Below are 15247 nucleotides of genomic sequence, written 5' to 3'. Positions count from 1 at the left end.
TTGTTTTATCTACAATGTGAGACTTGCTCAGAGAGGAGCAGGGAAAGAGGGGAACACACTGATAGAAAAATAAAAGGCCAAGAAGGGGAAAACAGTGGGGCTGTCCTCTGAAAGTCAACGAGTTGAATCATCAGTTGGAGACCCCTTCGTCGACGAAGATGCTTCAAGTCAAGCAGTCACTTTTTGTCGGTCAGTGTGCAGTGTACTTCGGGGAATGTTTTGGTCCCGAGATTTAACTGCAGAGTGTCTAACTTGGCTCGTTAACTATGATACCGTGTTCAAACTCCCAAACTTGATATGGAAAAAAAGTCATGAAGAGTTGAGTATTTTGCATGGCAAAAACATGTTAAGCAACAGAATGGATGTTTTATTCAACGTATACATTTTTTACTGAAACTATTTATTTTCATGTTACCACTTTATTATCACCAACATTTTGATTAGTAACTATTTTAATGACATTTTTTCTCAGTAAACATTGATGATTACAATTACATTTATTTTGTAATTTAAGTCCTGTAACTAGTTACTCCACACAAATGCCAATGTGGATGTGCCGAAATCTGCAGTTCCTTGAATGGCCTCTTGAGGCTGGCTCCGACACAGATTAAATCCTCATAGACTCTCATATTGAAATCCACAACATCCCAGCAGAAATAAACATGTTTACAGCCGGAGACAAAAAAATGGTGTTGGTCTCTATACAACACCCATGGGGTGAATTTTTTTATTGCTTACTTATTGACATTTTATTAAGGCCAAAAGTTACGCAAAATTGAGGGTAGGGCCGCTTTAGTGACAGGCTATTTGTGAGACAACGCCATAGTCTGTGGGTCAGATCAGAACCCATTGGACAGATCTACCCCTCGCTCCTCCACAGCTCCAACCTCTCATTCAGATATGGTCACTGCTCCAAAAAAAACCAAGATGGGGACGGCGGAAATGTTGAACTTGAGTCTTCTTAACGGCAGTCCACAAACCAGTCGGTGACATCATGGTAGTTAAGTATTTATACAATCTATGCTCCACATAGAAGATTACATATTATTTTATTAGCATATTGTGTTTGATTGGGTTCCAGTTCTTTAAATAATTTCAAATGTAGTAAACACCTGAAAAAAAAAACATTTAATGACTCCACTTGAATGAGGAGTAGTTGTTGTAAGTTGCATTGCAACATTGACATGCTTGTGAATTTGTCGTAGAGCGAAGGCCTTCAGTTTCCATTTGTTATAACTGCTGTGACATCTGGGTGTGCCTCCACAACAGGTGACCTCAGAACCTCGGACTCCACGTTAGCATTTACCCTCTGACTAGAAGAAAGGTGGCAAGGTTTTCTGAGGATGGAGCCAGTCAAGCAGAGACTGATGTGCAGACATCTATCTATGCTGTCATGCTGTTCTGTGTTCTGCTGAAGGTTGAGAAAAAAATGTGATACCCCTGAACCTCAGTAACACATCAAAGACCAGACTCAGCAGGTGCATTTTTATGGCTGGCCCAAATCTTCCTCTTTGCTCTGCAGTGTTGTTATATAGGCCATCTTTCTATTGCTATTACTCACCTTATGGGTTACAGTATCAGCAGAAAAGATCCTATAGCACTTTAGCACTGTCAAAAAGCAGATATTGAGGATGTGCCTTCTATTTGTGGATCCATTCTGTTGTTTGTTGGACTACTGTACAGATACAACGTCAAATATGGCTGATATAACAATGCATCACGATATTACTAGGGCAGCTTCAGTGGTGATATATTTTAAGAAAGATCCGGGGGTGGAATTTAAAGTACTAAAATACTGAGTGCACAGTAGATAACACTTGAACGCTGTCAGAAAGTAATTTATTTTCCATCCATTTTTTTATTAGTTATCTAATTAATTCATGGAGAACACCAAATGTATGTATAAATCTATTCTATTATTTTATTGTTGTAAGTAAGTTGAATGAAAATCAGCACAGGAGCCGATAGGTCTGTATCTAGGTGGCTGCAGTGATTGTCTTAATGAGTGTCTTTACCTGAATGACAATATCAAGTAATTATTAGAGACTTGTTATTGAGCTGCATGTAAACATGCACAGTGGCTCTGTGCTTTAAAAAACCCTCACTGCATGAGGAAGTGGAGGGATACTTTGATTGTAACTGATTTTTTATTTGATACTGACGATTTATTTTAAATGCTGCATTTATTTATTTACACACAAAAATTAGAGAACAAAGCAAAATACAGATATTTAATTAGGCAATATCACATGAGAGGGGCACATTTTATTTATAGGCACCTTTAAAAGCACTCAAGGACACCTTATAAGACACAGTTTAAAAGAAGCAGCAATGCATCCATAGATCATAAAGTCAAAAATCATTAATATACAGTAATAAGTTAGTATATTACCTTGACAAAGTAATTGTCATAAAAACAAGGTAAAATAAAAGTCATTACAATGAAATCATTATCAGTGCAAATCAAGATGTCACAATGTTAGTCTGTATTTAAGGAGCTGTTAATCAATTTGGGAATGACAGCAGGTTCCAATCCGTTTTGTTTTGGTTGTGGGCGTAACCTGCTATGTTGATTGGGGGTTGTGCCGTTGGGGGCTTAGTCTAAATAGCAGAAAGATCCAAATTGCCTTTTGCAACATGGCACATTTTTATGAGGCACTTTAAGCTATATAGATATTCAATTGTTTTCTTTTTCTAATTTAGGAAGCTTTTTCTGGTCTGCAAATTCTGATATCTTTAACAGCCCAACAGAAAAAGCACAAGTTTGGGGTATGTGATTCAGTAATTTCTCTGGTGTGCTGTGCATCTCTAGACTCATTAACAGACAACACTGAACATGTAGTACACTGCATACAACTAATTGGAGAAGCACTGCATCAAATAGTTTCACGTCCCTTCTGATTTGGTTCAGGAGGCATTATAAAGGTCAGAAATAGAGGTTCCACACCTCAGCAATAAGCTAAAAAACAGTCCATCGGTTTGGTCGGACTTGCTGAAATTGGAGTCGTCTATGCTGACCTCTCAGTCTGGGATGAGTTGAAGCTAGCTGAGCAATACTAATGAGAGAATTAATTTAGGTGGGTTTAAAAGACAGGGAATTTGAACATAACCACATGAGTTCTTGTGTCAGTGTTCACATAAGTACTTAATGACTTCCCTGTCATGATGTTGTACACACTATTATGCACCATATTCTAAACTTGAAGAAGATGACCGGAATAATCTTTTGTTTGTTATGTTTCCCCTTAACAGTGACTGCTGAACAGCGCTCAGAGTAAAGCTGAAGGTCAGGACATCCTAACTGGACTGTTAGCAGCCAGCGGCTTGTTTATCTCTGCTCTGCCTCAGAGCCCACTCATTTCATCCTCTGTTCCATCTTTACGTGCCTCAGGTCTGTAATTCAGAAAGGAGAGCTTAGTTATTGCTCCGAGACAGGAGGTCACAACAGCATGGCAGCGAGCAACCTTGTAAAAATGTTGACGGGGTGTAAAATACCAGGGAACAGCTTATGCAGGGTTTTAGAATGAGCAGGGCACTGTAAGCTTTTGCCTGCATCAACATAGAAAGGAGGGAGGGAGGATGGACATCAATGCGGATAGATTTCCTGCTGGAGATGGACTCTGATGAGTTGAGATGTAGGTGTGCATACAAGTGTGTTGTGTTTCTGTATTTGCTAAATGTAGGTTAGCATTGAGACTTTTCCACTTTTTTCATTAGCAGGCCTTCTGTGTTTCATGTTCATACCAAAAAGCATTTCAACAACGGAAGTCATCATCACAATATATTTTCAAACATTACTACCATGGATTGTACAGAAAGATGGATAACCTGATAGTTCCCCAAAAGTGAAGCTAAAACACCTTGATCGTCCTCTGGTATCTGGCTGCAGTATTAGGTTATAAACCCCCACCCCTCCATGTTAGAGGATGGGACATGGGCTGAACTACATAATCAAAATATATGTCAAATGATATTCCTTCCAGTTATGATTTTTGCCATTTTATGTTGTTACTTTTACCCTGTTGTTTCTGCTCAATTTTGTTTTAACTATTTATTCTCATAAAAAAGGGGGTGTAATCTCATGATTGACACCATGTTTTCCCATTAATAACCAAGGCTATGGCAGGCCACCGTAGTCTAATTTGCCCCACCATCGTCAAGCGGTATAAAAATATGTACTCCGTTGGGTTATTTATAGCCCAGTAGAGGCAGAGAAGAGCAGCAGAACTAAACCGTTCATTCTGCTTGGCCGAAAACCGACTTTCTCTTACAGAAACCAGCAAATACCTCCTCTCATCTATCAATTTGATCAGCTGTGAACGTATGAACAGATCAATTATCCACCAAATGAATGACATCCAGCTGCATTCACGGACTGGCAAAAATATATTAGAGCAAGACCACAGAGTAGCGGTATCACTCTAAAAATCCCCTTCATTTAATAGCTCACTTTTTCAGTTTGGCAGTTTATAAAAACATATTTCTAGGTTCTTGGTGGTGCATCCCATCACACAGCAGCTTTTAGACATTCTTCTGCTGTTTGCCAGTGTAAAGGAAGCACCTAAGGCAGTACAAAGTCAATGGAGAGCTATGGATTGTTTTCTCCACAGGTGGGGATGGATTTAATGTGCTCTGTCTCTATAGTGCCGATTTAGGCGAGTGCCCAGGCGGGACCAAGAGTTGCAGATTTTGGCTCCAATTGACACCACCAGCACAAGATGGCAGCACCCAAATGCAGGATGTTTTGGTTTCATTTTGTACCATGGGAGTGGAAGTGTTGTCCATCTGTCTGTTATCGGTTTTCCACATTGCTCTCCCTCATTTAAAAATCCATAATCTATGAATACTCAGAAGTATCAGACACGAGATGTCTCCTACTTCACTCTGAAGTTCATTCAAGTGTATATGATCTACAGGCTTTCAGGTTTCCACATCACACCAAGGTGAGCACAGAGAAACTTTTCAGACAACTTACCAGCCACAGCGTGAATGATCAATATCAGCATCAGACAGAGGATGTGTTTTTTCTGTTAAGTCCAGTCCTATTTTATTTATTTATTTTTTTCGATTCTTGTCAGATTGTATCTAAGGCTAGTGCTCTGTATTCGTGCCATGGCACTCCGCTGGCAGAAATCAAAGTCTGCTGTTATTTTGTGACACTGTGAGCCACATGTCACCTGTGTAAGAGTTTGCACATTTGATTATTTGGTATATTTGATAACCTGTATGGTGTTATCTATATATAGTACATTTTAATGCCGAGTCTGAATTGGGACAAATAAAATGTCTTACATGGAATGAAACAGCTCTGATTTGCTTTGCAAAATCAAAGGATGTCCTTTTTAATTGCAGATGATTATGTTCAACAAGCCTACTATCAGCATCTTTTAGGACTGCTTGTGTAGCTTCTTGAGGCTATATGAAGAAAGAGTAAGGATAAAAAATCTGTGAAAAATATCTTCTATGTATTCAGTTGCATGCTCGTGCTCTTTGATTTGCTGGTCTAGTTTCTGGGTTGAATGTTTACAGCTAATTGTTTACAGTATAGTGAAACAAGACTTAAATACTGTGATTAGTCAGGAATGATGTATAACATTGGTAAGGGTATTCAGGGAAGCAGACATAGAGGCAGCAATAGCATTTTTTTGATAAAGAGAGAGGAATTTTATGCATCTGGATTTAGGTTAATAGATAAAAAGTGAAACAAAAGCAGTCTGCTGTGTTTGCTTCACAGTACCTAATAATAGATAAAAGGTGCTCAGAATGAGGCTACACAATAGATCAAGATTCCTAGATTGCCTTACTTGAGTATCTCCTCTTTCTAAATGTTGTTTCCCTTTGGGTTGGTTGTAAATGTGATCTGCTGAGTGTTCTGTCTCAAACACTGTTTCGCTGCAGTGTGCTGCAGTGTGAGTTGGACCTGTGGGACCAATACAAGCCTCAGGGCTGTATGCAAGTAGGAGGAGGGGAGCCATGGTGGACTTGATTGGTGGTTAGATGGCAGAGACATTGTCATTGTAACTACTTTGAACACAGTCTCTGTGTGTTATGTATTTCTCACCTTTTGGGGACAAAATTCTGGCATCACTTTGCAGGAACTCAACCAAAATATGGTCCCCATAAGAATAACAATGTGTTCACCAAGGATTTAGGGCTTTTGAATACTAAGACTGTATTTTTCATATGCATTTTTTTTCAATGCGTTATCCGTTGAACAATACCATTGCACAGAATCTTTGTACACTGAGTACGATGCATTTTATTGTTGCATTTGTTGGGAAAATGTGCAATATGAGGCAAAATGAAAAACTAATTTCCTCCCTCTCTCCCATGGAGTTACCTCCCTGGCTGTCACCACTTTCTGCCTGCATCTTGCATCCGGCACTGCGGTTACCTGAATTATGAAAAGATACTGTGCGGCTATTAAATTGCACTCTGCTGTGAACATTATTACAGCTGTAATGCATTTCTGAATAGGTTAAGCTTACATTTTCCTTACTGTGAAAGATTTCAAAAAGGACATTGCTTCCATCTATGTCCACTTCTGCACTGTTTCTCTTTCTTGTTGTGGATGTATATGTGTCCTGTAGATTAGGCTTCGACAGATTTTCTTCTCTACATTTTGGTCAAGCAAAGCTGGAAATGCTTTTGACTGTAAAGTCAGCTGTTTTTGAAGGACATTTTGATCTGTCATAATGATCAGTGGTTATCCAATGCCAAGTGGAAATCACTTGATAAGATTTTGTGTTATTTAGGAATCATCATGGCACCTTAGCTATTCTGTCATTTGGCACATAGCTACCACTGCTGTTATCTTCATCACATCTTACATCACCTACCTAGCTTTTTTTTTTTTTTTTTTACCCCCTTTTGACCCTATCTCTTCACTCAGCACAACCCCTGCTGGCTGTTGTGAAAGAGCTATCTAACTGCCACCAACAGTATGTATCCTGCTGGTGTGTTTTCTGGTTAATCTGATCCAACTGCTGAGTGGGGACAGCAACTCGAGGCTGTCACAAGGGGTCTCAGGCCATGAGGATGAGATCTGACATGTGGCCTTGGCTTAGTGGCAGATGGTGAAGCCCTGCTGTCAGAATTGGGGAGAATGCAGTCGAGCTCCAGTAATGCTGCTAGTTTCACTAGGTTTACTGTAGCGCCTGCCCTGAAATCCTGCTGCTGGCCAGTCGCTCTCGTGTAGCCACATTTCCATGTCAAACAGTGGAGGCCTAAAGAGTCCTGAAGCACATCTCACTTCAACTCTGCCTGAAGTTCAAGCTGGTATGGCCATTTTACAAGGGTTCCTTGACATCTGACCTCAAGATCTCTGAATGAAAATTAGTAGTGTGGGTACCCCTGGGTACAATCTAGTAAGAATTGCTTTACAATATCTATATTGACCTGATAACTGTGTTGTAATGCAAAATAATGGAATTGAAAATATGCAATTAAAAAATACAATTAACTGCAATTAAACAAAATTCTTGGATTAATTGCCATTAAAAAATTAATCATTTGACAGCCCTACAAGTTATTTAAGCTGGTATGGCCATTTTATTATTGGTTTTGATATGTAATATATATATTGCCTTCCTTAGCCTTTAATAGACTTGGTCTAGATAAGAAATAGGGTTTAGCTGAATAATTGGATGAAACTAGTACCCGGTGCACATAATGAATGTTTTAGGAGGACAAGCATCATCCAAGAAAAATGTGTCAATATCTGCACTCATGATGAACAAAAATCCTAATTCAGGTAGCTGTGTTCAGTCCATTATTCCTGTGATCAAAAATGATCTTAAGCTCGATTTTGAGGCTGTTCTCCAAGTGGTTTTTCTGATAATAAACACAGCAACTTCTGATCAACCCCATCAATTTCGGGCTTAAAATACCAACTTCCAATTAAGTCCCACCCGTTTATCTTTTAAACCCCGCCCACATCTGGCTTAAATTCTGCCTGTTTTGAGGACAGATAGTAATACAGGTAATTTATTTGGTTGAACAGATATAGACATGCACTCTCTAATAAGAAATAGCACAGCCAATCTGACATAAATTTCAAGTTCATTTATTTAACATTTCTTAATTACTTTCCTACAATAAAGTTTTTATAATATGTGTTATCACATACTATTTTTGTATCATTTTTGTATAGAGAAAAGTAAATGTGTGGATCTGTCAGGAAAGTTTGCAGAAGATTTGAACAGCCCTTAGTCATCCCTAGCATGATGCAATTGCAAAAACTTCTATTGTCAATTTGGGTCCTTATTTCTGAGTTGAATGACAACTGCCACCGTCTGTTTTGTGACCCAAATACGACCCAATAATCCCATTTCTCATCATCGCCCCTCGAACTTTCTGCACATTCAGGGAGAAGAAAAGGATCAAAGCTCAATCTTCATGCTGAACTGTGTCTTTCATGTGGGTTGTCAGTTTGATGCTCAGTTTGACGCTTGCTCTCCTTTTGTGTTTTAGGTCATCGCCTGGAGCAAACAGTAGAGCTGCTCTGCCTACCTACGGATATCAGTGAGTTGGCTTTTCTGTGCCTTGGCAGGTTATTATAGTATACTGAACAGTGTAGGAGGAATTTTTTGTAGTGCCACATGAGAAGTTGTCAAGTTCTCCCAAATTGTAGAGACACTTTAGACTTGGAAAATTCACACAGCAATAATGATAGGGTGACCGCTGTCCAGTGTTGTGTCTCTGTGTACTGGTACACTGAGACCTGTTGCTGCTCACTGGACAGACAGACACAGCATCCTCTGGGCCCCAGGGAGCTCCTTAGCTTGCCTGGCTGTCCACTGAGTCATGGCACTGGGGCGTAAAAACAAGCAGAGAAGGGAGGAAATGAGCAGAGGGAATAAGAACTAAAAGGGTGGAAGAAAGATTGAAGGGAAGGGTCATGATACATTGTTGTGTGGAGCTTTATGTAGCTCAGTGGCAAGGATGCTTTTTTGGTTTTTAAGGCTGCATAAAAGCTCATATCTGTAATGCTTTTACTTCTGTACATCCCCATGGAGCAATGCAAAACAGACATCCTCCGCTGTCTATTAATGCTGGCTTTTGAGCTTACTGCCAATAACCTTGGGTCCAGATAGAGCAACTCACACACTTCACACTGTGTTAGTATTTTTACACATCATGGACAAAGCCAATTAATTGATATCACACTTCGCTAACTGGCACATCATCCTGTTTTGCAATGGCTGATTGAAAAAGAAACAGCATACCACCACACCACAACAATGTGATGTTTGTTCACTTTGCCTCTCACTGACTTGCGGCAGAATGAGCCAACTAGAATGGACCTGCTCAGTTATCATTAGGGTTGGGTAATGTTCACACACTCGGGTACCATTACTGGGTTCAGTACCCAACACTACCTTTTTTGGTACTTTTCTTTCTCCTTAATAACAAAAAATGTATTTTTTGAACCGTCTGTAGGGGTTATGTAGTTGACTGAAACGCAGTTCTGCTCCTCTGCTCTTTTACAAATCACAGATAGAGCTCATTTTCTGTCTTTATCTTTGGTGGAATGTGTGTGCGTGTGTGTTTACTCATAGTAGTGATACTGGGCTGTTATTAAGATAATATAGAAAAGAATATACAACTTAAAATCAGTGTGATGAAAAATGAACCACGATACTCTTTTTGAACAGCAGAGGGCGTAATCTACTTTTAACTTCGCTTGCTTGACTGCCACGTCACTACGTGTACAAACGTCCTATGTCATGCCCAAGACTAGAGACATCTCGACAACGTAAATAAGACAAAGCAAAGGCTCCGCAACAGGCGATATTGAAAGAGAAGATGCACCCTCCAGTTTCAAATCAGGAGTGTGGCGCTTTTTGAGCTTCCTTAAGTCAGAAAATAATAAATGCGAGAAGATAACAGAAAAGACAAAAAAAGTCTGCAAATATTGCAAGAGGGTTTTGAACTACGTAATGATGCAGCATGTGAGCTGGCATCATAGTGAGAAGCTCCGGTCCGCCCCGTCTACATATGTTCCTCCTTAATGACAGCTACATGGCCAAATCACACTGACAAGCGCATTTGCAACCCTGCTCGCCCAAACGAGTACAAGAGCCAACGAGAGTGCACAGGTTATCATCCACGAGTGGGAAATGGCCAGCTTAGTTCTTTAAACTGGCCCTCTCTGCTTTCCCCTCTAGAAAAAGCATATATGTCCACACCAGCCACTCTGTCCCAAGTGAAAGGGTTTTTTTTTTAACAACAAGGGATATTGTGAATGTTGCATTTATACCCTACCTCAGAAAAACAAAATCTGTAATTTCATATGGAAAAGAAGAGAAAATGCAGTATTTTCTATAATTGTTTTTGAAATAATTGTTGTTTATGTAAGTCAGTCGTTTACATTTTATGAAGGCTGTTAGAGAGGGTTCACTACAGGTCACTACCACAGCAGTGTCCTGGTTCGCACTCTATGATTGGTCCTCTGTAGTGTATTTTTATGGTTCCCTTAAAAGTACTTATTTCGGTTCGTAATCCTAGTTATCATACCGTGTAACTAATGGCAGTTCTCTCATTTGTGAATATGTTAAGAACGAGCCAACGGTAACATCGTTGGAATACTGTGATAGATACATGTCTACATCATTCAGCTCTTTGTAAATACAGCTCAAGTACAGAGCCAGAATTTAGATATGACATAGCGAGGGAGGAGATCGTGAGGAAGCGGGCAGTTTGTGTGCTGATGGAGGAGGACTGAGTGCATCATGGGACAACCCGACTGAGGACATACTGTACCGGATTGGAGAACGAGGATGCAAAAACAACAGTTGAGCAATCCAAAGTGTTGTGAACCTCCCGTCATCATTTATTAATATTCTGCTAGAATATTCATCCACCCCAGTACAGAGCCATCCTTCTAGAGAGAAATTAATAGAGCTCTGTATTATCCTGACACTCAACAGTGCATCACAGCCTTTGTTAGTGTTGTCACTTGAATAGCATCCATTATCAACCAGCATCTAACATCCACTCCACTTGTGTGCTTATTTCATGTTTACTGTTGATTTTGACCACATCCTTTTCTATAGAGGGATTAAAGAGAGACAGATCAGGGCTGTTTGCTCTGGCTTTCAGACTTTGACCCACGATGTGGTCTTTAAGAAGCTGTGAATCCAGAACCAGATCACTGACATAAGCCTCAGAGCCATACTCGCACTTGAGTAGGTCCGTTAAACAGCCTCAGAATAGGTCTCCATCCATCTGCATGTCACTGATATGGAAAATCCACGGCTGTTTGGATTCACACAGTGAACTTTAGCGGTCGACTAGTTTTGGGGGATGGCTGCATTTGGAGTTTGAGTCAGCCTGTGCTGTGCAGTGATGTGTGCTCAGTCTGCCAGCTGCTATGCGTCACCTATTCTGATTAAATCCTTTGAAGATGAAGGGAAGGACAAAGAATCTGGCATTCCTGTTACTTATTACAAATCATCAAAAGCCAGAGCAGCTCGATTAATGTGTACACTGGTTCTGCGATACCATGCTGTGAATGTAGTGATAACTAACCCTTAAGTCATGGTGGAATTTGATGCCACGCTATGAAGTCGGTCACATCTGTCATCACATATGCTGTTAACTTCGCGAGGAATCATCTGTATGTTCCCTCTCTTCTCCTTTCTTTTGCTTTCCTGAGGGATTGCAATTATATGGAAACTTAAAAGAATCAGCAGTCAGTATTTGTGTGTCAGCCCTATAAGAATGTGTACCCGTGTCTGCAGCATAAAATAGCATGAAATTTCTGCTGCTTATTGCTTATTAGTCAAATTTACCAACCCACCAGCACAAAATATATGAGATTGTCATATATGTATGAGTTCTTCTGACAAAGATGTGAACAAATTTAATATTTTCCACCCAGTAAAGTGTCTCTCGTTCCCCTGCTCAAAAGGCAGCACCCTGTAGCTCAACTAAAATGCACCAGTGTATACTGATATAATCTGAATGACTCCTATAATCTTCTAGAACCAACTTTGCTTAAAATTATGCTGTTTTCTGTGATGTGGAAATTAAAATTTGACATTACCTTTAGAAAAAAAAAAAAATTAAATTTTTGCTTAAAGGGAAATTACTCTTAAAGACATACAATGCCCAGTTTCCCTAAAAAAAAAAAAAAAAACTGTCTGGTGACGTACGGAAGTAATCCCTCTCACATAACAGTGATGACCCACTAGAAGTGTTTGGCAGTGTATTTTTCTGCAGAGATTCAGCACTCTGCCTGCATTTCAATATTTCCAAAAAAAAAGAAGCAACCAGGTGCTAGATCATAAGAAGCACATATCGAAGAGATACAGGAGTAGAAAAAGCAAATATATTAAGACAAAACACAAAACAAGAGTGAATCTGCTTTTACTTTCACTTTTGCTGGCGAGCATGTTTTCTAGGGCTCGTCTGTCAGAGACCCCTCAGTCAACTGAGATAGCTTCAAATTGAGTTTTTTTGGTTTGTTTTGCAAGCCAGTGTGCTGTGCAATGTGCTTCTGGGGATGTTTTGGTCCCCAGACTTTGCTGCGGAGTGAGTGCTCTTGACTGACACACTGCTCTTTAGTAGAGGCTGCAGCAGACACTTTCCTTCTGCTTAGAAGTGGTGAACTTCTGAGCTCACAGCCACCCAGTTCACCACAGTCTCTGGCTTTTGTTTGATATCCACTGTCGGCAAAAATGTTATTGTGCATTTGCGATCTTTTGTTAGTACTGTTAGCTTGTTTGCTATATCACATAAATGCCACTGTCATTCTGAAAGTCCCACTAGGCCCCATTCAAACCGTAAAAAACAAAACGAATTGTAGTATCGCCATAATCTGATGCGACTTAAATAATTCTCAGCTGTGTACAGCCCAAGTGTTTATCAACAGTACCCAGCAATCCTACATAGTATACCATTAATTTGATTTAGGAGTTGGATGCTGTAATACTAATATCGGCTACCATCATGCTTTCCTAGAAAAAAAAAAGATTGTGCAAATAATTCTTAAATATGTAAAAATCAGGCTATAAAAAACTAAAAAGAATTAACTGTAAGTCAGTAAGTTGCATGTATTTTAATTTGTCAAATCCCTGTCTTTCCTCCAATAATTTTTCTGTTTTACCTTGATTGCAGTTGACTCAGTCATAACAACACAAATAAGCACCTGATTTATGTGTTTTTGTGTAAAGGCCTTTATATCAAAGCATGTGTTAAAGTAAATTCGTAGAGAATTCATCAATATATTTAATCAAAAATCATTTAATTAATTATTTAATCATCATAAATAGAGGAAGTGGAGTATTTTGAGCTCTGCAATGATGTACTGACAAGTCCTAATGAGGGTCAGAGTGTAGGGTCAAATAGTGAACACTGAATCAGGGTCTGTGATGATTCAGTGTCGTGCTCAGAGAAACATCAGCAGGTAAAACTCCAGCTAAAGAGCAACCTTTTTATCCACAAGGCCACAACACTGCCCCTTAATACTATGAGGACGAAAAGGGGGAAATGTCCAGGGTTTTAGTTTTAGAGCAAAGTAAAGAGACCAGATACAGAGTGATGTGATGTAAGGGGATTCAAATGAGATCTGCAATAATCCAGATTTCTGCTGTGATGGTATGATTGCTGCTGTTGGCTCTGTTTGGTCAGCCAGACCTGCTGAGCCCCATCAGCCCCTTCTCTGTTCTGGCTGTCTCTTATGATCCCTGGCTGCATCCCAAGGGACAGTGAAATTGGTACTCAGCACATCACGTTGAAATGACTTGGACGATGTATCTGCAAGCTGCCATCTTTGGCATTGATTTATTTCTCCTCAGATCTGACCTTTCATCAAATAAATAAAAGCATGACAGTTCTCTCAATGAACCATTTGTACACGCTGATGGAACATAAACATCATCAGTGAAAGCATGATCCTACATTATCATTGAAAATCGCTATTTTTTTATATCTTTGGGATAAAATTATAAATGTACTGCAGACATGCATGGCAATTTCTATGTAAGCTGTCACTTCAGTGAAAAGACTTTTCAGCTCAAGTCAGTTTTGTGTATACAGCCCAAATCACAAGTGTCTGTCAGAGGGATTTGCAGTCCACAAAAAATGACACCCTCCATCATCAGACTCTCAGTCAGGATAATGAAAAATTTAGTGCATACACAAATAGTAGAAATAGGGGTCTGAAACACAGAGTATCTCACGATGATACTATCACGATACTTTCCCCTCTGCGATAATTAATATATTGCAAGACAATCACCTATGATACATCAAGATGCCACTGTGACTGGAGAAGAACAAATACATCTAAAACATATTTAATCACTGCATTGTGATGTCTGTTTCACATATTTGACAGCTGCGATCACAGATTGTTCAGTTTATTGTTTGTTCATTAAGATCCCCATTAGCTTCTGTTTAATATGGTAGCTACTCTTCACTCTTCTACATTGTCTTCTTCAGAATATCCTGCATAGTATATCTTTAACACGCACTAACTGTGATCATTGTAGGCTGATTTAAAGTTGTGGCAGTGTTAGGGGCCGTACAAATGCCACGTTTTTAATCACCTGGTAAACGTGAGGTCAGCTACTGACTGCTACTGTTGTTACCACTCTGTGCCAACTTTCATGAGCGCAGAGGCAGGTTGCGTTTGAGGTTGTTAGGCAAACGTAACCAGATGTTTTTGGAGTGTGTTTTAGACCTTAAATATAGTCCGTGGGGGAGATGTAAAGCTCATGTTATCTTATTTAAATGATCAATTTCTGCTCCTGATATTAACTGAAGAAAGGAGAGATATCTGCCAGCTGTTATTGGTTGTTCCTTGTCACATGACTTGCAGTGCATGTTGCTGCTCTCTTCATCTCAGAGTGTGACTGTTTCACCCTGAAAAGGTGCTCGGGAATGCGTGCACATCACAATGCGTGGGTGTGGTTTATGAGTGCGCCCGCCATGCATCTCCATTGACAATAATAGAATTGAGAGCGTAAAGATGCGGCTTATACGGCACCTTAGCCATTTTTCTCTATGACAAGATCAGGATGACGACAAATCAGATGACCATGCATGTTCGATGTGTTGACCATGAACTTTATTTTTACAAGACCAGTACAAGTCCTTATTGATCTTGTTTGCCCCTGTCTGTGTTGTAAAAGCCGAAGAGGGCCCAGCAGTGATGTGCGGGTCAGGGTTTTTTAAACCCACAACAACCAGGCTCGTTGAAGGAGCCAATTCAACATTGCAGACCTATAAACTATGACCC

At 39.8% G+C, this 15247-nt stretch overlaps 1 protein-coding gene across 1 annotated transcript in view; it reads left to right on the top strand.

Moving 5' to 3' along the window:
• apba2b (amyloid beta (A4) precursor protein-binding, family A, member 2b) overlaps nt 1-15247 on the top strand; it is an 84334-nt gene that overhangs the window by 11671 nt on the left and 57416 nt on the right. The window contains exon 2 of the mRNA XM_042504846.1: nt 8473-8523. The gene's annotated coding sequence lies outside the window, so the exon portion shown is untranslated. The remainder of the gene's footprint in view (nt 1-8472; nt 8524-15247) is intronic.

This window comes from Plectropomus leopardus, chromosome 1 (genome assembly GCF_008729295.1).
Source record: "Plectropomus leopardus isolate mb chromosome 1, YSFRI_Pleo_2.0, whole genome shotgun sequence".
Classification (NCBI taxonomy): domain Eukaryota; kingdom Metazoa; phylum Chordata; class Actinopteri; order Perciformes; family Serranidae; genus Plectropomus; species Plectropomus leopardus.
This window is presented reverse-complemented; position numbering and strand designations above follow the sequence as displayed.